At 35.3% G+C, this 24,958-nt stretch overlaps 1 long non-coding RNA gene across 1 annotated transcript; it reads left to right on the top strand.

Annotated features, from left to right (window-relative positions):
• Nucleotides 1-18,012: 18,012 nt before the first annotated feature.
• On the top strand, nt 18,013-18,802 carry LOC116336668. Its single transcript, XR_004200727.1, has 4 exons — nt 18,013-18,186; nt 18,287-18,329; nt 18,393-18,518; nt 18,588-18,802. It is a non-coding gene; the product is annotated as an uncharacterized LOC116336668 (long non-coding RNA).
• Nucleotides 18,803-24,958: the final 6,156 nt, after the last annotated feature.

Genomic DNA, 24,958 nt, shown 5'->3' on the forward strand with positions numbered 1-24,958 from the left:
TTTTTTTTTTTTTTTTGGTTCACTCGTTTCAAGCTTTGCTTTGTGCTTTGCCTATGTTTTTGCAGTTCATGTGTCTTTCGTCTCTCATTTTTCCTTCCTAGTCATCGCTGGGTGATTCGATTAGTAAAGTATATTTCCCTTTCGAATTTTGAGCACGTCAAATGCCTTCATCGAATGCGCCTGGAGACGACACACACAGAGAGAGAGAGAGAGACTCACTCGCTCTTGGTCGCTCTTCTCCTCTGTATCTGCAGATATCCCGAACAAATGTGATGTCGTGCATTTATAAATTTCAAGCTTTTCCTTGCTATATCCTTTGTCGTCGTCGTCGATGAATCGGATATAAAATGTGTACAGTTGGTCCTTTATGCTTCGATTTTTTTGTGCTCTTCAAGGTTTGTTTTTTTTTTTTTTGCTCTTTTTCTTTATTTTTTTATATATAGAGTAGTCTTCATCTACTCTAGCAGCAATAACAAAACTATGCTCGAGCACCGGCAGCTAAACCATCAAAAATGATGTAATGATGACGATAATACGCGCATGGCATCAGTAAGTAATACGTAGACACTACATATATATTTTTTCAGCTTCATCTTTGGATTTTGGGCATTGTATACTCTCACTCTATATATTTTTTACTCTCTCTCTTTCTCTCTCTCTCTCTCTCTCTCTCTCTCTCTCTGTGTGTCCCTTCATCTCGTTGTTCATTATACAGTTTTGTTCGCATTTCCAATTTTTATGATAGTTACTATTCTCATTGGCACACTTGCAATGTTTGGCTTCCAAAATACCAATGAATTGCTTATTTTCGTGAACATTTTTGAATGTGTATACAATGTGTTGCTGCTACGTTCAATATACTGACTTTTTTTTCGCTTTCTCTCTTGCTCGTCTTCTATTCGGTTACGCTCCGTTTATTCCAGTGCACGTATAATTGTCGATCTAAAACATGCCAATTCGATTTGATTCATGCGAACGAATGTGAGCTACGAATCGGATGTGAATTCATGCAATATCCTCTCGCTTTGACCATTTTCACATTTAAGCGTTTCCATTTTAATCCATTTTTATCGGTGCCTTATCATTGACCAATATAAGATTGACTATTATGGAATACGCAATTTTCTTCGCATTTTTGTGAGACGCGTAGAGGCCGAGAAGTGAGCGGTGTATGCGAATAGATAAGAACACAAAAATGGTCATAGGTATATTCGAATATTTACGATTTGGGGGTTTTGTACTTGGTTTCAACGGTTAATTCACGATCTAATCGTGCTGAACTGTGGCATTGCTAACTTGGCGACCAACAACTATACTGGCCGGTTTAAATGTGCGTTTTCCCGAAAAGAATGAACCATGAAAAAAATACATACACATACACACACACACTCAAAATGGATTATTTTCGCTGTTGGTCTTAAAATGTACGCGCGAGCGTTTTTTTTTCTCTCTCTTCTTACTCATCATTTGTATGCTTTTTGTGTCGAAGGTATTTTACGTTATTTGAATTTTTGATTGAGTTTTTTTCTTTACATTTTCGCTTCTCTCTTTCTTGCTCATCATTGTTATGTTCGCATCAAAGATGCAAGAACGATCTGGATGTGAAGAAATAAACTTAAATTATCTGTCGATATCGGTATCGAACAAGATGAAACAAAGAACATGAACGTTTACAGGGATGGTAAAACATGAAAGCGACTTGCGACCAATCGAATGAATTAAATTGATGGATATATAATATGAGAATGGTGGAGTTCTTAAATGTGTTCTTATTGTTTTCCCCAGTTACGTGTACGGTTTTCTTCTTCAAACGATGACTTATTGAAGCTGTACTTCCTTTTTATTCAGTGTTTCCCTTTCTTTTGTTTTATTCCCCTCACCGTCGTAGCATAAGTTAGACAATGTACATATCGACAAGTACAACATCGATTGAAATGGGATGGAAGCATCAACAGGAGCAGCAAATAACATCAGCAACAACTTTTTACATTATGTTGCGAAACGATTCATTCTATCAATTTCCGAAAAATTTTTGCATTATAATCGCATAAATTACCGATATTCAATACTTGACGACTCTTACATTGTGAACGAACACAAGCGCGTTCACAAGAGCTTCGCGAAGCTCATTGTTCCTTTAGATGGGTGCATAGATGTGATCTTCAAATTCGTAATTCATTCGAAATAGCGAAATGATAGAGAGAGAAAAGAGGGCGAGCAAGCGAACGAACGAGAAAAGAACAAAAATAACGAAAAAATAAAAATGAGTGCAATGAACCAAAAGCGAAAATAATACGATTGAAACATTGAAAGAAACAGTAGAAGAATGAACCAAGGAACAAAAAAATGGGCGAAACGCAAAAAAAAACGTTAAAAAGACGAAAGATTGATTACAAATGGCTGTATGAATTGTAACGAATGAGGAAATGGATGAGAGCGTATTGCAAAGTCAAATCCACCCCATTCTCCCCAACTGTTTAACTACTTCAAATCGAAGTCTCTTGCTTTCTCATTTTTTGTGTCGCTCCGCACTGAGATGAAAGAGCAACGATGCAAAAAAATCCTCTTTCATTCGGCGAATAAAAAAAAAATACGACACTGAAATTGAATGGGAAAATAAATGAAAATTTAGTTAAAATTCAAAGTTCGGCCAATAAAACGTTTGAGCACTGAAATGATGCTGCATGCAAAGCAGCCAACAACATCAATACAACGCACACACCATGCCAACCAATTTCTGCGATCCATTTTAAAAATTGACTTTTCCATTTATTCATTCGCCACCGCAACAACCATCGTTATATCGTCATAGTCGCTGCCTTTTTTTTCTCTTAACATTTTCTCAATATTGAAATGATTGATCTGCAGAAAAATGCCAACAGGAATATTGCGAGACGATATATAATTACACACGATCAAACTAATTTTCATTCAAATCAAGAAGAACATAAGACGTTGCACTCATGCCGCTTCAAGGGAAACAAACAATGGCACGCACAAAAAAAGTACCACAAGTTACCAAAGTCGCGAGTGACAGATGACTGGATTGCTTTATAATATCTACACGCATATAAATGCGCAAATTGGAGGCTTCAAAGTTGTCAGCAGAAAAAAAAAACAAAAAAAATGCGCTCGCATCAATTGAGCCCGTGAATCGCTAATAACATCACGAAATTAAACTTGGTCTGATTTTGCGAAAAAAAGAACAAAAAGAAATGAACGAATTGTTGCGGTGATGGCTCAAGGAAATTGAAATGAAGGTAAAATAGCCAGCAGGTAAATGGCGCACACATTCAAACAGTGAATATTTAAACAAAATACAATATCACGAAAAGTGTGCTTGATACATTTTCAGTACTTGTGATTTCAAGTACAAAAGTACCAGCAACGTAAAGAACGAAAACCAATGGGGAAAAAAACGTTGCTGAGCTGGGAGGATGTTTTGAATTATAACTGTGCCGAAATGGTAAACCGCATGAACATTGGAATTCTTTGGTGAAATGAAAATAAAAAAAGAATAAAAGAATAAGAAGAATTTCAATGTGGTAATGATTTTTCCTTTTTCACTGTTGGCCACAATACCAGAACATGCATACACAATCCCACTTCAATTTAACAAAAGATACGCTTGTAAAGTGCTATTTACACACACACTCGCATTTTCTTTGACTGCGTTTTAAAATATACGCTTAATTCCAATACTCGAAATCGTTTTTGTATGAACAAAAAACACGAATTTTCAAATGTACATTATATTGTTTTGGCAAAATGCAAAGGTCGGAAATTAAACGAAAAGACAAAATGCAGAACACGTCCTTTTATAATGTTTTGAATAAAGCAATAAAATGTTGAACACCGTTGAATGGAAATAAACGGCTGAGACTCGTACCGTTATTCCCCCCAAAATCTTCTTCCAATTTTGCTCCATTTTGGTCTCTCTCTCTCCCTTTATCTTGCTTTCTCTCTATTTGTTGTCGTTGGACTGTCACCACCACCAGCATTGCCATCTCCCACGCCATACCACAACAGAGACAAGGAGAAAACAGATCGCAATTTATTATTTATATGCAGATATTGTTTTATTGTGTGTCGTTTGTTTATTTTGTAATAATCCGTTCGTTTGCAATATTCGCTGCCCTATTTCAGTCTCTATTTCTCTTTATCTCTAAAATCATTCACTCTGTTCGCTCCATAATGTTCGGATGCTTTGAAAATTGTAAATGTTTCGTTTTTGTATGGTTAAAACTTTGTATTCCATGACTGAAGAATTCGTTCATGTGTAAAATGCAAAGCGAACATCAACCGGTATGATTGAGAAACTGTGGTGTGAGTTGAAAAACTGAATTGGACGAATAGGAAGAGTGTGAGAAAGAAAGAGACAGAGAAATCGAGTGAGTGAGCGAGAAAGAGAGAGAGAGAGAGAGAGAGAGAGAGAGAGAGATAGGAAGCTCAGAAGTTGTGGGTGGTAATGTGCAAATTACAGTGGCACGTAGTTTAAAGTTTATCAAAAAATATTGAGTTTATGCGCCGCCGGGTGCAACTAGATGCTCGCAAACTAATTATTTCGACAAAAACTAATATAAAATTTTCCAAAACCGCACAGCAGGTAAAGCGTATATTTTCTCAATATTTGTTTTGGGTTATTTTTATTTTTTGCCTTACTTTATGTTGTGTACAGCAGTTGCTGTTGTTGCTGTACCTATTTCTATATTTTGTTTTATTTTTTTTTTTTATATTTTGTCGTCATTCTTGTTGTGATCGAGGTCAAAAATCAACACGCACCCATTTTCATTATTCATTTGACATAATTTTTAAACAATATACGAAGATACATGATTTGTAACATAAAATCTGGCAAATGTCACATCAGATTTTCGGCTTCCATCGACTATATGAACATACGACAGTGCAAATTACTTACAGAGCCTGTGAATCACAATGAATGAATCATTTTATCTTTAACAGACAAAGCACTACCTGATTTCATCGTTTTCACCGACAACGGCAAAAAAAAACGAACACCATCTTCGTCGATGTTGTTTTCTGTCGTCTATTTTGTCTTCTTGCACTTAGCATATTGTATTACATTTAAATAAAATTTTACGGTGAATGTGATGTAATGAGATTTTGAATATAAATTCGAAAATTCAAATGCATATACCTCGCGGCAGCATAGGTAAAACGACGACGTCAATGTCGTTCGAATGTACACAACGAAAGCAAGAAATTGTGCGAAAAGTGTGCGCTTTTCAATCTATTCACACCACCTCTCACCATCTCTACGTGTATATTGTGTGACATTATGAGGGGTGAATTGGCAAGAGAACAAACCCTGAATATCATGCTCTCTGTACTCAATGATGTACTTATTCTTTTCATGCATACGCACAAACACATGTATTAATATCACTTTTGTGTGTTGCAAAAAGCACAATGCGAATTATTGACGTGTGCCTTATGGGAAAAAATAAAAACAAAACAAAATACATGCATGTGTAGAAAACATTGAGTCCCCAGCACAAATGCGCTCATTCATATGATTTTAAGCGCAAAAACAAGGCAACTCGCGTGCAATGTATCGCGATTTTTGTTAATAAAAAAATCTATATACATATACCAGTTTCACCGGATGGCAAACACACACACACACACACACACACAATGTGTATTATTGGCTGTAAACATGGTGAGCAAATGGAGTGAAATGAATTTAATTGTAAGCGTTGTGCTTGTCAAAGGAATGAACATTTTCTAGTTACACAAAATGTTCGATATATGCCAGCGAAAAATACGTAGACTCACAAAAAGCAGAATACAAGAAGCATGTGCTCTACACACACCATGAATATGTGTATTAAACCAAAACCGAGAACTGAACTGAACAGGCACAATGAACAGAACAAGGAGGTTGGGTAAGAGAGAATAACAACAGCAGATAGCGTAAGCGCAAATGAAAAGCATTTTGATTCAATTGAGTCGCTCACGGAGTAATAAATACGTAATTAAATTTATTTTCGAACAAAATTCCCATCTCTCACAGTAGTAATAAATGTAATTAAACTTAGCGCTTCTAATTAAAAGCAATTATGTGCCATTCACAACTCAACAAATGGGGTATAAAAGAGATTGGGGTTTAAAAAAAATAATTCTATACTACATAGTATAAATCGGTGCTGTATGCGTAATACTATGTGTGTGTGCATAAATGATTATATTCATGTCTACTCTCTATCTAACTATCCGTTGGTGTTTTGTAATCATGTCGATTTTATTCGTTTTAAACAAAACTATTTCGATTTGGGATTCATTTTTTTTTTCGTCATTTAAATCAATGGCATGATTTATAACTGAATGAACACATGTAATATTCATGTTTATTTGGTTTTTAAATTAAGCGAATTTAATGGTTAAATCAATGCGCTTTAAAAAACTTTGCAAATGATTCAAATGAAAAGTGACACATGGAAATCCCGAAAGATTATGAAAACCCAGACAAACCAATTTCAAATGCAAAAGTTTGGTATTTCTTATTCAATTTGTATGCGGTATTTTTTTCTTTGCTTCCATTCTTTTGAACATAGGATAAGTGTATGCAGACACCATGAATGTGTACTCATTGCCAGACTCATTCTGTGAATACTATTGACTCAATTAAGGTCAGGTAATATTGGCAATCATTTGTGTTGATGTGCGATTTGTATTAGAATATCAGCAACAACCACAACACAATAAAATGCATAAATACGCATAAGACTCTTATGTAAAGTGGAGAATTTTTCTTCGAAAATCAAATGACTTGCTCAAACATTTTATTCGTTATGATTTTATCATGCATTTTATGACCCATTCAAATAAACAGTTGCAAAGTTTGTACTAGTCATTTTCATTTCAGTTGCTTAATAAGAACAAGTAACTACTGATTAGCAAGTAATCACTGATTATGTAGCAATTAATTGTATGGAAAACTGAGATCCTTACATACATAATTATTTGATAAAATTCATTTTTTCAAAAGATCTGTTCCCTCGTTTCGGTGCTCATCAAGAAAGATTGTAAAATCTTTTAATAAATTGTCTGTATTTAAGCCGGTGATATAGTACATAAAATTCCATTGATGAAAATAATAAACGTACTCTCATCACACATAATCCCATTGCGAATGTTTTGCGCAGCGAATGAGTTGAATGGGAAAAAAAAGAGCGGAACAAATAACACATATTCAAAAACAAAACAAAATTCATGTTGATGATATGTTGGCAAGCGACCGAGTAGACGTAGTTGGTTCGCGAGTATTTAAGCGTGTATTTTGCGTTTTCTATGGTATGGTACTTTGTATTTAATTAAATCAATTGAATTGCTTTTTGAACAGCATGTAATTTTTGTCGAAATTAAATAGCATTGAATGGTCTGTTTGAAAATGATATCAATGATTTGAAGTGCTTTAAATATTTCACATGCATAAATGCTCTAAAATCCATTGAAATTTATTTTAAATATGCAGAGTTGAATTAAAACGGAAACGCAGAGTGAGGTTGCGTGGATTTTAGCCGAAATGTGACATCAAAGCAATTTTTATATAGAAATATAGATTCCGAGGTAGAGCCAAATAGGCTATAGATGTATAAAATGTTCACTTTAATAGCTTATATAGCGCCATCTTTCTATCGACTTGTAGCTTTGTACAAGTACAATGTAAATTTATTACAGGAAAATCACAAAACAACATCATACATTTTCGGTAAATACTTAGTTTCTTAGGAGATTCGATAGAGCTAAAGGCATTTCATCTTTCTTCTCTTACAGCCGGTCTTTACATTACTGTTTAAGTATGAATTTCATTGAAAATACCATTTGCTTTGTGAATGCTGAAAGCGTTATCAGTAGTATTTTGAATACAACTTTTTTTTTTTCAAAGTGATGAACTGGCTGGAAGTGTTTATAGTTGCCTTCAAAATATCACCGATTATTATGGGAATATTTTGACAGAGATTCTATGTTTGGTTTGGTATAATCATAGTTTTCCAGTCAATAGTCATTAAATTTCTCTCAAAATAGCCAATTGCACATTTTCAATAGATCCGAAAATCATAAAGCTTTGGAGTTTGATGTGATTTGGTATAAAATTTAAAGTGTAACAACCTTTAAATGTATTTGTTTCCTGCTTCAATAATTAAAATGTCACCATGAATTGACGCTTAGCCAATGTGTATCCGTAATATAAATGTTCACAAAAGTGGCTGACTACGATAATGAAGACGGAATTTTAACGTTATTCACTCGACATAATTTCATTTTTTCCAACATACAATCAAATTTCCATTAATGCACGTTGGTGCGACGTATGAAAATTCCGTTCTTTTTTTATGTATAAATATATATTCACAACCAGTGCTGCGGGGCCATTCTACGTGAATGCCCGATACAAAGCGTTAGAAAAGAAGCAACACATCATCATCATCAACAACAACAAGAGCCACGACAACTGTGGCGACGCAACAACAGTTAAAAAAAAGCTCATTTCGCTATCAGGCTTGTTGAAGTATTTTGATTTTATTTGCCACTTTTTGCCATAACAGGTTGTTGCTAACGGTAAAATGCAAATGCACGCAATTTCATTTGCTCTCCCTGCCTTTCTCCCTCTCTGTTTAACTGTATCCTTTTTACGTATGTTCTCGTATTCATAGGATCAAGTTTATCGGCGAGTGGTGAACATCGTTTGCTGTTATCGTGGTGCATCGTTTCTATTTACTGGTTGCATAACGCTGAACTGTTCATTCAATTACATTTGGGCAGCTGGGATGTTTTCTCACTTGATACACTCCTCGATCTCTTTGGCACAGCGAGTAAGCGCAAAAATATACGCAACGAGTTTGCCATTTGCCACAGCACACACACACACCGAAAAATCACATATATCACTATAATAATAATAACAACAACAGCAAAAATAATGGCGATGAAAAAAACCAGCAACTAGGAAAAGGATTACGGATTGAATATCGCATGCAATGGACAACTGCAAACGGGCCTCGACACAAAGAGTGCAAAACTCGATTGCACTTTATTAAGCACAAAATTCGATTCGCCATAATATTTCGTGCAAGTAAAGTTAAGAGCTTTCTTCCAATATCAAAGTATTCATCAAATATAATCTATTGAATTGCCGCAGATTAACTTTTATTTATCGTATAAAGCCGCTGACTGACACACAGGCTCAAATCGATTGAAAGAGATAAAGCTCACACGCGTGCAAACACAATAGCAATTGAATTTGTTACTTTTAGAAGAAAAAAACGGAGATAGAGAGAGACAGTGAGATGAAACCGAATAACAATAAAATGAGTGAAAAGAAAAAAAAAAACGAGTGAGAAAAATACAAGGACAAGTAGAGATGAAAGATAGAAACGAACAAATGTGAAGGGGGGCATATCAAAGAGCAAAAGCCGAATTAGACAAGCGACAAATATGTTTTGTCAGTTATTCGACGTGCCGAATAAAATCATCGCTACGTCTTGATGTATACCTCTGGGAAGAATGAATTGATGTTTTTGCCAATGTGAAACAGGCATTTCTTTCGTGATTAAGACGATTAAGCTGTCTCAATGTTTACGATGTCATGGATTAAATGCTGCCTCAACTTTTCTTTGACCACCATCACATATATGCTTTGGTACACCATCAAAATGAGTTTGTGTGCACGCGCACCGTCTTCTTCACTTTGTGTGTGGTTGTTGTCGTTGCCATTGGCGTTAATGCTGCATATTGCTGCTGCTGCTGCTTTTGTTGTTGTTGTTGACCCCATTAATAGCTGAAGCACGTACGCAACTTGAGCTCAAGCCAACGACTTGAGAATGTTGGCCTATTGAGTGACCACCAGAACGACAGTTAAAAACATTCTATATATGAATGTGTGTGTTTGCGCGCGTGTGTGTGATAAATTGACGCACAAATGACGCTACATGCACAGGCATACACAAACAACAGTCTCCCCATAAACCATTTCAATAATAAAACTTGTGAATCTGCAAGGAATGCATTTAGATGCGCACAGTGCTCCACCTCACTTCACTTCGTTTCTTCGTCCATTCACCATTCAATTTTGTATATTTTCTCGTTGATTTTGCTTTTCATATGGAATATTCCAATATATAAATTATTTGCTTTGTCGGCAAAATGTCTCTTAAAGTATCATGAAAAATATTCCAAGTTGTAATTGAGAATTATTGCAATGTGACAACTGAAACACAAATTAAGCAATAAATAAATTATTTCTCATAAACGCAATCAGAAGAAGAGGCGGAAAAAACGGAGAGAGATTGAAAAAAAAATAACCAATAGAGCACCAAAGCGAGCCAATAAGTTGAATGAGTTTGGCGTAACTTTTCCTTTTGATGTAATTGTATAAAGGCATCAAAATAGTCATTTATTCATCGACAACTCTATAAATTCAACGAGTGAAACTTTTCTGCCTTTGCAATCTTTATGAGATGCAAGAGACAGAGATAGAAGAAACAGAGTATAAAGTTAGCGAATGAACGAGAACGAACGAATGAAATGTGCAGTTGTTGCGATTTCTCTGGCATTTTCTTTTGAATGCGCCAGCAATAAAAGTTTGTTGTCGATTTTCAAGTAATAAGTTTGACTTGTTCATTTAAATCCTGAAGTACATGCACACACACGCACTTCCGATCGAGAAAAATTGCAACGCCCTCGGTATTTGGTGAATTGCACACAAACTCTCTCATTCCTCTTTATTTGCTCCCTTACATACACACAAACACTCATGTACTTCAATTCAAATGCATTCGATGTGAATACAGAAGAAGAAGTAACAGAAGAAGAAGAAGAAAGCCGGCACGAACAGAGAACGAGAGAAAATGTGATATTGTCGCATTCAGGCCAAACTAAACGAACGACAGTATTTTATGTTGTGAATTGGGATCAAAATCGCTTTAGTTGTTGTTAAGCAACCGTTAGCAAAGATAATAGTTGGCCGATTATTATTTGGACTGTTTCGATAAATCGATTGACAAAACGAAAAGAAAATGCGTACACGAAACGGGATATTAATTCAAGCGTAAAATAGAGAAGATAGAGAGGCAAAAAATGTGAAATGAATGGGTGAGCAGATGCAAGATGCTACAACAATAATAATAATAATAACAACGGCAACAACGGTTAAACGGAACATGAGAGATGCGAAAATCCGGAAAGTAAATTTTATCGAATTGAATGATTTCGAATGGAACGAAAATGAATGGACGATATTTTAGCGTTCTTTAAAATAAACAGAAATGTACAAAAGAGTTGTTCAAGTTTTGTGGAAGCTTAAAATCGTTTGTTCTTTTTCGTCGTTGTCGTTATTCTCCGTCGTCCTCGTTCCACGAATGTGCTCAAATCGAATGAGTGAACGAGCTAAAAATGAGCGAATGCGAATCAAATGGAATCGTTGATAAATAAATTCTTATTAATTTGAAAACTATTTCCCCAAGCTTTATTTTGCGATTTACAGAAAACTACATAAGCTTAAAAATAGGATCGAAAAACGTTTGAATGTGCCGAGATGAACCCAGACATTTTTCCATATTTAGCCAAGAACCATTTTTTTTTTGCTCTGACAACAAAGTTACGTATTTATTTATTTTTTTTTGTCACTGTTCGTATATTTTTATTTCTTTTAAATAGTGTGAAAAACATTCATTTTTTTTTGGCTTGGCTCATGAGGTTCAAGTTAAGTTGCGTTCCTCTATGGTGTTTCTTTCAAGTCGAGCATGAAAATCAAGATAAATTGAATCTAACGTTGATTTCATAAAGCTTTTGGTCATGTATGTTGCAGGTGTGTACATATCACGGTTGGTCATGTGTGTACGAGAAAGATTTCGTTCAAAGGTGAAGTGTAGCACCGACAAGGACACACCGAAGAAAAAAAAATCCACCACCGAAACAACAACATCGAAAAAAAAATTTGAGCAGATCACTGCTTATCTTATTTGGTTTATTCTTTAGTGCTGGTATCTCTCTACCTGCTGTTTGAGTTATTGTACTTTATTATGACATAAATTGTCGGTTGTTTCGGCAGTTGCTGCTGGAAATGGCTTAACAAAAGACCAGATGAAAAAAAAATGTAGAAAATAAAATGAATCGACTTGACTTCAAGTGTTATATAAACCCATTGCTATCTTATCGCACTACACAAAACGGTACGTGTGTATGAGTACATATATGGGTATGTATATATGTGGTAAAGGGGGTTGGGTTGCAATTGCAAGACAAAAACACGGGGGTAGCCTTTTTTTTCTCCATTTCCTGTGCGAAAAATCACACACATATATACTTATTACATTGACGAAAATGAAAAAAAAAAATGCCAACCTGCAACACAAGTAAAGAATGTTTGAGCAACAGAGAGAAGCAGAGAACAAAAAAAACGGCTGCGAAAAGCGTTAACAACAATATATATGTACTATTTATCATCATAATACACTTTTGTCACTTGAGACTCCCTTTTCCCGCTTCCATTTTTCTCTGCCGTTATGATCTCCGCTCTCTTTCTCTCCTCTCGATCTTTTTACACACAATTTTTCCTTAAAACATCATTTTTAACCAATTTGATCCAACTTCACCACATGTAAGTATTACTTCACCTGCTCCACAGATTTTGTTGTTGCCGTTACTGCGTGGGTACTTTTTTTTCATCTTCTTCTTCGTTTCTTTCTCTTTTTTTTTGTTTCATTGCGCTTTTTCATTCGTTCGCTCACTCATTCTATCTTGTGGTTGCTAAGTACATTTGAATGGTGACGTTTGGGGTAGCCGTGCGCTTCGCACCGGTGCAAGGAGCCAAGAATTACATATTTTATTACTTCATAAGAAGTTATTTCATTTTATTGAGTGTGTACACTACATAATGCACACAGCGCTGAATATTCTTGTGAATACAAATCTTTCAATTGAATCGAATGCATGCTTTTAAAGTTGGTCCGAATAAGGAAAACAGCACATACACACAAAACGAAAAGAAAAGAAATATAATCAGCAGCGAAACAATTCAAAATATAAGTCATAAAATAGCAAAGCACAAGTTAACAAAAGAAAGCAGCTAAAAAAAATGTAAATAAAAAAAGAGAATAAAATGAGCACGAAAGAGAATGAAAGAAGAGAGAAAAAAAACGAAACTCGAAAAGAAAGGAAAACAATCGGGAAAACGGCGAAGCACTAAAGATGCAAACGATAATAAGAAGTGGGTTGTTTGCATACCATGTTGAATGTAATATATTTAACATGGTATACATTTAAACGTATATATTATGATTCAGTGACGGGCAAAACGCAACCGAATGCTAAAATACCGAAAAGAAAATAAACTCAGTTTTGATCGTTTATCATAATACTAATGCTCTCTTTCGTTGGCCACCATTGCCTCCACCCATCGACAATGACGACGAAGACAACGGCAGCATCGACAACGATAAGTGTTATACACATATATGCTTGCAGCATCCCACTGTGGCAAGTGGTTGGTTTTGTACGGGGTGCGCCCGTTGCTTCATGCGTTTCTCTCTCTCTCTCTCTCTCTCTCTCTCTCAACCTTTCGTGTGCCTCCTAGCTCGTCAAAACTGATGGACTTAAGCCTTATTTCGTATGCACTGCCAAAAGAAAAATAAATGAATGGAGAAAAAAGTCGACGGAAAAAAATGGAAAAAAGAGGCAATGGAACGAGAGATGAAGAAAAAGTCAGCACCCTTATAAGAAAAACTGACAGGTTCATCATAAAGTCATTTCTCGTATATTGTCGCATTCCAATGGGAAACGATCTCACACATATCGAAAATAAGATTGAATGAGAGAGAGAGAGAGAGAGAGAGAGAGAGAGAGAGAGAAAGTATTGAAACCTCTTTCTCCTTCCCTCGCTAGACAAAGACACTTCCGAGACATATACATTTTAATTTACGCTGTCTCTTTTTCGCCATCACCACATGAACGAGAGCACACTTCTTCGCACATAAAAATTCAAACAAATTTCTTCATTTAAAATTATGTGTTAAAATAAACGGATGGAAATGAATCATGTGCTTCCCATCTAACTTCATCTTAGTGAAGCACATTACTCAAAAACACTAATACTGTACCAAAGACAGTGGCATGGGGATGAAAAGAAGAGAGAGAGAAAAAAGTACCCCGGTACATGTGAAACTTATTTCAAGACGACGCGGCCAGAGAGAAAGAGAGATAAATCGGGTGAAGTATTTGAAACGCGTCTCTGTCGCGCGCGCATTGAAATCGACTCTACTGACACTCTGATTTCTACGCAAATTTATGACTATACTTGGGATCGTTCAATACACACGGAATAAAGTAAAGTGGGTGCACCCATAAAAAATCAAATGGCCTGACACAACAAAAGAAATGATTGCCATTCGTTTAACAGCCAACATTGGGAGAATGAGCGGCAAAGAATAAAAAAACAACAACATGAAATAAAGCAATATTGTCATCCTTAACAATGTATGAGAACTTATAACTAGCGTCTTGAATTTATTGTTGTGCCGTTCGTCACGGTCGTTTTTTCCCTATCTTTCCTCTCGTTTACTGTGTCTTCTCTTTTTTTTTCTTCTTCAGCGAAGTGGTGTGAGTGGTTGTTTGTCTCACTTTTTGAGCGTTTGGCAAAAAGAGACCCACATCACCGAAAGTTATATACAAACTGAATCTCGGGCAATCTCATTAATTCCTCCATTTCCGATGAATTTGGTGCAATTAAACACCTGCTCAATGCCTCAATCAAAAAGTACAAATGAATTTGGCAGCTTCTTTTTTGTTCTTATAAATCCGTTTCATTTTACGTTTTGTTTTTGAACGAAGCACAACTGCGATCATTTTGTATTAATCACGTTTGAACGTAATGAGGCTTGAAAGTGATCCCGAGATTCATTTTTTCTTCTTCTTCTTCTTCTTATTCTTCATCGGTGGAACGCGCCAAGAAAACAAACGACGAAAAAATCCAATGAAAACACATTAATTTTCAAAGATGTTTACAATGTATTAAAAGAAAAACACACACATACATACACCGATGATTTGAAAAGCTCACAGCTATTTTGCTTATGGGTTTTGCACTTTTCAATGGCCTGTGTCGACGAATTGCCATCTGTAACGGCGACGTGGTTTGATTGTAGTGGCGTTGAAAATGTTTTACATACCGTTTGCGCAAAAGATTCAGAAAGACAAGTGTAGAATGTTCATAATTGAATTATGTGCGGAAATAATTTAATCCAAACAAGTACGTAACGAAATCGAAAACAATCAGAAATCTCATCAAATGAAAATGAATTGCAAATGGAGCAAATACAGAAAAGCAGACAAACAGAAATATAATAGCATGGTGAAAAGTTGGAAGAGACAATAACAGTGAGAGGGAGCACTGTTGTTGATGCGTTTATTCGACGCGCAATCAAGCCAAGTGTATGTATCAATTTAAACTAGATGTATAAAGCTCAAGGCCAATATATCTATAAAATGCTTGTGTTGTTGAAAGCAACCGTTACATTGTAATTAGGGTATATGCAATATCAATTCGTACCCATTCTACCAACGATAATGCTCTTCACATTCTCAAGATCATGAACTAAATGCGTTCGATGCTGGTAATCGAAACTCTTTTAACATTACACACATATTCTTAATCTCATCCCATCTATCTATGTGTACATAGATCGTCGTCGGAATTCACATACTATTTTGCCATCTAAATTATAATATAATTATTATTGACGTTAGTCAACGAATTGTGTTTTCTTTGAGTCACTATCTATTCTTCTACCCTCTATCCATCTCTATATCTCTATATGTGTGTCTGAGTGCGTAGCATAGCATTTATGATTATAATTATTGTTTGTAATAATGGTTTATTGAGAGTAATGCCAAGTCGAAAAGCAAATGAGTGTGAGTGCATGAGTTGAGTTTTGAGTGCGTGAAATGAAACTGTGTTTGCCATTGTATGCATATTCCATTAACATGCGACATGAATATTATTTACCCAAAATGCCCTCAATTCTCACCATTTCCAAAATATTTATTATCAAAATGTGTTACATGTGGCAGATTGGAAACACACAAGCAAATCGCTTTGCATCATGCACAAGTCACTTTCACACTTTCTATCGATTTATCATGGAACGTTGTTCTGTGAGCGTGAATGAAGGATGGTGTGGGCAAGTTAGAGATCAAACAAAGAGAGATAGAGAGAGAAGGTGCAATAGATACTACCAACTGGGAATATCAAATCCAAAAGTAATCTAGGCACCCAGCAATTGTGTTACAAATGACTAGAATTTCCTCCCGATTGAATTGAACGACTAATTTCATATAATTTTGGTCAGTTCGAGTTCCAACTAACTGTTAATCAATATATGCATGAAATAAATTGCGATATTATTATGACACAGTTACATGACCAAAAACGACCTTCGAAATTAAATTAATTTGAATTGCTTCATCTATTCGGAACGAAACTCGGATGCGCCCAAGAGATTGGTGATGGAGTCGTTCCCGTTGTGATTTCTGTGTTTGTTAATTTGAAGTATGCAATTTAGTTTGTGCCATGTTCAGTGTGCACAAAATGTTGCACGAACAAAAGCATTGCAATTGAGAGTTTGTTTATGTTTTGAACAATCTCGGAGAATCAGAAATGCTCCACTACACACATAGCACGCATCTTTGTTATTATTTTGATTTCAAATTGAAACCCCAACACATGGACACATACACGCATGCTCTCACACCAGCATCAGATATTATCGGTCAAAACCTGCATAATCGTTGTACATATTTATCAAGGAATCAATATTAATTGAAAGGGTTTAATGATCCGTTAATTTTATTGCATATTACATGTGTCAATTATGTGACCGATAGACAAACGTTCATCACGTAATCACGTACACACACATACACTGAAGTCCATAAATCCAGACAGATTGCGTATGGCACGAGCAAAAATTATTTTTCGAAACTCATTTAATTTTTTTTTGTTTGCATGGGAATTTTTGAGAGTAGTCAGTATTTGATAAGAACAAATTCCCATAATATGTTCAAATCAATGCTTGGACCTTGGTTTTGCTGTGAAGTTCCGTTTTTCGACTTTTTGAGATAAAATACAAAAATATTGTCGTTAAAGTATATGAATGTATTTGATTAATTACACTTGGTTACATTCAGATAAGTAGCGAGAAGAAAAAACTGGAAATAGAATAGAGAGATAGAGAGAAATAGAACAAATAACAAAACATTTCTCATTTGGACATTTCGGTTGCGGTCATCTCGTGATAGAAAGGAAACTGTATCGACGTATGTGTATACAAACAAAAATCATGCAACACGCAATCAGCATAATTGCTCGCAAACAAACCAAAAGCCGGAAAACATAATGTGGTTGGGAGTTTTGTGTTTTTGAATGAGATAGGAAAGCGAAAAATCTCTGATTCATACAAACAATACAATGTGTGTGGTTGCACAGATTCTAGAAAGGTTTGCATTAACTCAAACGTTGAGCTGGAAACGTTGAACAGGATATATATTCCGTGAATGTGGTTTTATAACGTACAAAAATTTATTCTCACGCTTTACGCGTCTATTTGTGTGAACTTTGTTGTTTTTGATGTTTTATCTGCTTTTATTCGCTATCTAAAATTTTGGTTTGTGTCGCGTTCGCTGTTTGGTGATGTATAAATAGTTGGCTTTCTTGAAACTAAATCGTCAGTTGCACTTTGCTTAATTAAGAGTAACAAGCATTCATTTACATCAAAATGAAATTTTCGCACTGAAATTACTTAGTCACACATACACATAGTGGAACAAGTGATTGAAGAGAAAAGCTGTGATAACACGCGTTTTCATCCAAACAACACATCCAAACCAGAAACAAAAACAGCAGGTAAACTGAATGAATGTATATTTTCCAATTAAAAATTTTGCACGTCATAGTTTTGTCGAGCAGTTACATTTAACTAAATGTGCATTCATTTGGTTTAAGCTGAATGTGTTGGCGTGTGTGTGTGTGTGTGTATGTCGAGATGATGGCAAGATGATGGCAGCAGCTCCGGTTGATTTTAGTCGAGTGTACATCAGAATGAAACTAAGGAAGAGAAATCACAACAACTGACGTTCAACACATATCAAATCAACTTCGAACAAGTACTACTGAATGCGTATTTATTCAAATGTGAAAACAGTTGAAACAATTTTCTTTTTTTTTTCGTCTGACTTTCATTTTAACACGCGCCTTCGGCTACAGAACGATAAATCGTCTTGTCTTCAAATGATTTAATTGCATTCAGGTAAACTGGATGTGTGTAAATTTTTAAAGTTAAAATCTAAAATCTACATGCTTCTGGTTGTAGGTGCTGTTGTATTTGATTCGAGAATTGACATAAAACATAATTTTTGATGGCGCTTAAAGGCGGTACCGATATTCGACTGTTGATAAAAACACAGCAATGCAACATTCATAATACATATTGTAGCAGGTAACAGGATGCGTATGCATATTTGCTCTCATCAAAAATGTAAATAAATATGATCGCTTCTTGTTCCAGTCAAAATAATTTTCCAAGGAATGTGACTGACTGCCTGTGACTGTGCTCAGCATGTTTTTACAAATTGGATTTGGTGCACGATGCAAACGAAACATGATTGATACCACTGGAGCTTTCAATTGGAGTACGTTAATTATGTTGAAATTTAACTTATTTTAATTGAGAGCTTCGGTGTCTTGGTCAAAATTCAACGTAACGTAATATCGTTTTCCCCTACATTTTTGTTCATTACATTTATGCAAATATTTAAGATTTATCTTTATAAATTGAATTTTTTCTACTTATCGGCAAGCATCGAAATGAATAAATTATGTCCGTTGAAAAGCGGAAATTTTCTACTTCACAATCGATGGAGAAAAAAAATGTCTTGCATTTTATTTTATGTATGGTATTTCTCTCATTGAAAATAATGCTTACATTGATAGAATATTAATGTATTAAGTGAATTTGAAGTAAATATAATTTAAAATGTCATTGTCATTGTTCAATATTCAGAATTTTTGTTGTTGATTTTTTTCTTTCGTTCAAATTTAATAAATCATTTCCAAAATCCAAAATGATTTTCTCAGTCCATCTTTCATTTTCGTAAAAGATCCCAACGTAAATAAAAAAAAGAAGCAAACCAACGAACGAATAAACAAACAAACAAAAAAAAAACATGTTCGCTGAGATGTTCACAAAATGCGCCCAAATGCTTTACGTCAAATAGATTTTGCGGTGGCTTGGAAATTTTAGAAAACAAATGCACACCCAATAAAAATGCCTATGTCCTTTTTGTTTGTGTGGGTACTGAGGGTTCGGTTTTTATTTATGAACGCCAGACTCATTCAATTTGAATGACGAGAGTTCATAAAATCCCATGAGATATAAAGTGAATGAATGCCTTAAAATATTAGAATGAAATTCGCAAGTTCACTAGTGTAGAAGAATAAAAAAAGCCAACAACCATGAGTTTTCGGTAATTTTTCTAGTGTGATGGTTATTTACATCATTCGCTTTTACCCCCCAACTCCTGGCCGCTACCTCTTCATTTTTCTTTTGTTTCATACACAAAAAGGGCTACATTTTTTTCTGTTCGATTGAATCGCCAGATTTGGTGTGTTCCATATCGCTCACTTTTTGTTCGGTCTCCCTTCCTCTCTCTCTCTCTCCATTTTGTTCAGCCCGAAACCAAAACTCTCTGCATTATCCCATAAATATCTGTGTGTCCTATACCAGTCTATTCCATTTCTGCCAGTTTTCATTGCTCAATGGTTTTATACTCGAAAAATTATGTTTTTATATTTGCACCAAATTAAACACGAAACACGCACAATGTGTAACTTTAACGCATTCACATTTCGTGCCAGATTGGTTCCTCTTTCTCTTTCATCCATTTGCTCTCATTCATTCCGACGGAAAAAAGAGGCGACGAAAATTCGAAATACAGGCAACAATCACATTTATTATTATTGCAACGTTGACAATTTCGGTTATTTCGTTGGTTTATATGGTTCATATATATATTTCTCATGGCAGTCATTGGTGTAAAAGGCATATTGGTGGTGATGATGATGATGATCCAATGTGTTTGTGAAACATGCTTTGGTCACCATATAAATGCGCTATCCGTTCAACACTACTGGACTTTATAGTGTCGCTATTTACTGGTTACATCTACCTGTGCATCTACAGCCGCATCATTTGTCTTTTTATTTTCACTTTATATTTTGCTCAGTTTTTTTTCTCTGTCTATCTCTCTCTCCCCCTCTCATTTCGTATAAATTTTTCCTGTTTTTCCGTTTCCGTTTCCTCTCTGCTCTCATTATATTTTCAACAGTGTGTGCTTCAGCGAATAAGTGAGTATGTGCGCTTATTCATGGTGCCGTTTTTTTTCGGGTATTTATATGTGCGTCTTTTTCGCACTCATTCAATTGTTGTCGTTAGTCATGGTGCTGTTAAATGCTACTACATGGTCCACATACCATCACAATCACCGTCCACGAACACAATAATTACGGTGTGGATCGACATAAATGCTACAATGTTTTAATGTAATATAAGAAGAAATGGGGTCAGTGCTTAACGTTCGACATAAAGCGGAGCGAAGAGAGAGAGAGAGAGAGAGAGAGAGTGTGAACGAAAATGGAATCCAAACTGAAAATACACGAGGTGTTTAAAACAGGAAAAGCGTTATAATACCGTTACGTATTTCGCACTCTCTTATCAAAAATATTTGTGTGCTACGCGCCAACGGCTGCCAAATCGTATTTCCTTTTTCGGACTGGATAATCTTTTAATGTTTTTTTATTTCTACCTTTGTTGTCGGATCGCAGTCATATTGGGTTTTCAATGCAATGTTAACATCTATCTCACCAGCGTTTATGCCATCCACGCTTAACAAAATGTTCCCCCCAAAAAAAAACAAAATCTCAATCTTTCTTCTTCTTCAGGTCATTCGATTTTCGTTTTCTTTCCGAGTTTAACTCTATGTTATGGCGAAAGAGAGCGAGAATAAAAATGCGAATGGGTATTTCAAACGCATTTCGAGTGCGATCGGTTCATTTAATTAGTGACATAAAAAAATATATATATTATATTGAAAATAAAATGAAACGTCTCACGTTTTTATGCCATTTTCTCCTCCCTCTCTCTCTATCTCTATCTCTCGCTCGCATACCGTTTTGTATGTTGCACAGTGCTCCCTATATTTTGCGAGCCAAGCGATCAGTGAAGCGGAATTTTGGACCAATCTGCAGATGGATATTCACCTCATTATTTAACAAACTCATTTTTGTTGTTCGCTCACACACACACACATAGCAAATCCGCCATGAGCTATGTCACCTGCGGAACATATTTTTTGTCTCCCCATGTTTTTCTATAAAATAGACCTTCAATAAAAAAATAAACAAAAAAAATATAAAAACCACTTTTGAGGCTAATTTTTTTTACAACCTTTTACTCCTTTGAAAACTGAACTTTCGGCGAAAAAAAATGTGTACCGTTTTTTAACTCTTTCACAACCGCATCCAAAAAAGCTTCTGCATTTTTTTACAAAAAAAAAAATGGGGAAAAAACACTACAAAACACAGTCACGTCAAAGTTGTATGGTAAATGTTGATTCGAATCATTTCCATTTGAAGCAGAGATGTTCCATCCAATTTTCTGTGTACTTTTTTCTAATTAACAAAAGCAAATTAGATCCATTTAGATGCGCATTTAATTTAAAATTGAAAGTGATTTAGCTTTCTCTTCATTCATAATCGCATAACACATAAATAATGAAATCATGCTGCAGCCGTGTAATTGAATTTGCCAAAGAATGATGTTAATTTTTCTACTGCACACAAAATAACATTGCGCGTATGGAACGTATCAAAGTGAATGTTTAATTTTGCTAATTTTATGCCGATGGCAAAGTGTATGTAAACATTTGGGGCTAAAAAAAAGACGTACGATATTTTACACAGTGAATTGTTTTACGTGGACAAAAATAGTGTGAGTAAAAAGCAGCCGAAATACAACCGTTCCACGTTTCCGTCGGCACAAAAAGCTTTCGATTTCTTTTTTTCTCTCTTCTCACTTTGCAAGAAGAGGTAAGTTACTTCACATCACCTTAAATTGGATTCAAAATACTAAATCTTTTAACATGGAAATTAGATTTCACCGAGCACTTGCCACCTTTTCGCTCTCCCTCTCACTCGAACTCTCTTTTCTCTCGCTTGGATTCATTTCGGACGGTGCGCACGACAATTTCGTCGTACTCTTGGGTTAAAATACCTGACGAAAGAAGAATGAATTGTTCAATCTATCCACAACCGGAACTATTAATTTTGGTTAAAGACAACCTTTTTTATTCACGCTTTTCTTTGGCTCAAATATGCTACAGAATGCGGCCCATTCGATCGACCGGCCGTGCAAATGAGCAAATGCGTACATCACCTCTAGACACTCGACACCCAACCCAAGAACAAAAAACAACAACAAAACTAACTTTTCCACATTTCGTGTCTTTAATTCAATTTCATTTCTTGGCGTTCGCTTTCTCAGAAGTTGTAATCAAATAATAAATAAGAAAGAAAAAAATAGTCTCGCTGTATAAATCTAGCATTGATCATATCCGATTGAGTGTATGTACATTGTACAATGAGACGTGGTATCACCAATTGGTATATGACCATTGCAAAACGCTGTATGTCGTTGTCGACAAAATGACACAAAATTGAGCACTGAAATTGGCTAAACACGACTCATGTTTCAAGTCGTAAAATGTTCTGATGAAAGTGATGCATCAACTTTGAAGTTTATTGTCAACATACACACACACAAAGTGTGCCATTCATTTTGTTGGATCATATCGCTTCGATGGTCGACCTCACATTTTCAATGTTCTCTAAGACGAATTCGCATTTTTATCAAATTCACAATAAAGAACTCAAATGGAATTTAATTACCGCTTAGTAAAAATATTCTTTTCTCATAAAAAAAGCCATTTGAGCCACACCAATGAGCTCATGTGAACAATGGCATGCAACATTAGCCCACGCTCTGTTCCTTTCTTTTCCCGTTTTTGAACTGGCCGTCTTGCTCACACTCTCTTCTTTTGGTGTGGTGTGTGTGTGCATTATGTTTATGTTCGCTTCGTTTGCTTGCCTGCTGCTTGCTTGGTAAAATTAAATTTTCGCTACAACAATTAAAATGGATATATTTTGCAGCGTTTCATCTGTTTCAAACATATATAAATACTTATACAATGTCGCAGTGAGATAGAGTGAATGGCGCGCATCGATAACCAGCATTGGCATGCCACATGACTCTCTCTCTCTCTCTGGTCTCTAGTAGACTCTTCGAAATGCAGAGCGCAATATTTGCCCATCGATTTATTGCCTATTTTACATTAGCCGAAACAAAAACGCACAGTCGTGAAGTTGGAGAAAGTAAAACGAAACTTTTTACCAGATAAAAACAATAATGTGTTGTTCACTCTCAAAAATGTTCCGTAATTTTCCGTTAAATGAATCGGCCAAACCGAAATGAGAAGACTCTCATGACTAATAATTCGAAAGGTCTTCTCCATTCAAACATTTTCGAAAATAATTTTATATTGGAATAAATATTCATGGCGATTCGAGTTGCCTTTTTTCCGTTCTAAAATTGTAGAGAGAATTTTCATATCGTTCAAATGCTTGAACGCTATCAGTTTATTTAATTAAAATATATGTCAAGCCAAAATAATGGTCACATACATTATATATTTACTTGTGTGTCATTCGAATATCATTTATGTGAACGAGTATTTGTTGGAAAATGTTCACAATTTTCTGTGTATATCAACAAAAACAACAACATTTTGGCGCCCAACACAAAAACTGTTGAACTAACATGAATAATTTAATGAAAGATATAAAATCAACATTAAATTACTTTCGTAATCTACACAAAATTTGCAATGCAAAAAGCATGACGATGTGTCGTACACTAAGCACAGTTAATCTTTTCGGTGCATGTATCATTACAAATGCATTAAATTATTTAGGTAAATAGCATGTGAGAGAGCATATTTGCAAAACATACAAACGGTTTAAATAAAACAGTGTAATGCGATTAACTTTTGACTGTGACAATTTTACCCATTTTTCAAACGTAATGTAAAGAAAGAAAACAAGCAAAATACCAACAAAATTAACAATAACAACAACAACAACAAACATATGTACCGGTATGCAGCAAACGACGCGGTGCGAAAAGCTGTTTACGACACTGTCAAAGTCATTGCAATGATGCTATGTTCAATTTAAACAAAGTATTTATTTTTGCCATACAAAAATCAAGGTAAAAACTACGAATTACTCGCATTAAAAGAGCATAAATAGTGTGTGTGTGAGAGAGAGCGTGAGGACGAAAAATGTGCATATGCATGTGCCGAATTAGCATTAGCCGAAAATTTCAAAGTATTTTTCATTAAATATGCAATTTTCCAAAAGCATTAGTCGTTCTCACTCACCCACTCACTCGTTCATTCACTTGTAATCTTCCTATAAATCGTTTTCTCTTGCTCCCAAGCGCATTTTGAATGAATGCGAATTTCATTGAGTTTAAAGTTATAATATGCCGGAACAAACTGTCTGGCAAATCATCACAAAATCAACTTCAATAATATAATGAAGTGTGTAAGCCACTCATTTTCCAGAAAAGAGAAGAGAGCCCAGAATATAACCAAAAAGCAATGCATTAAAAGTTCGCCTCCGAAATCGGAAGTGTGTGGCTTCAAAAAGGCGACAAAATGGTGCACACATCATGTGTATGAGAATGTGAAATATGGATAAAGAAAAATAATCAATAGAAATTATTTGAATGTCAGATCAACTTTGAAGTAAGCATAAAATTTT

The sequence above is a fragment of the Contarinia nasturtii genome, unplaced genomic scaffold, assembly GCF_009176525.2.
Source record: "Contarinia nasturtii isolate CC-2019 unplaced genomic scaffold, AAFC_CNas_1.1 Cnas_scaffold_187, whole genome shotgun sequence".
In the NCBI taxonomy this organism is placed as follows: Eukaryota; Metazoa; Arthropoda; class Insecta; order Diptera; family Cecidomyiidae; genus Contarinia; species Contarinia nasturtii.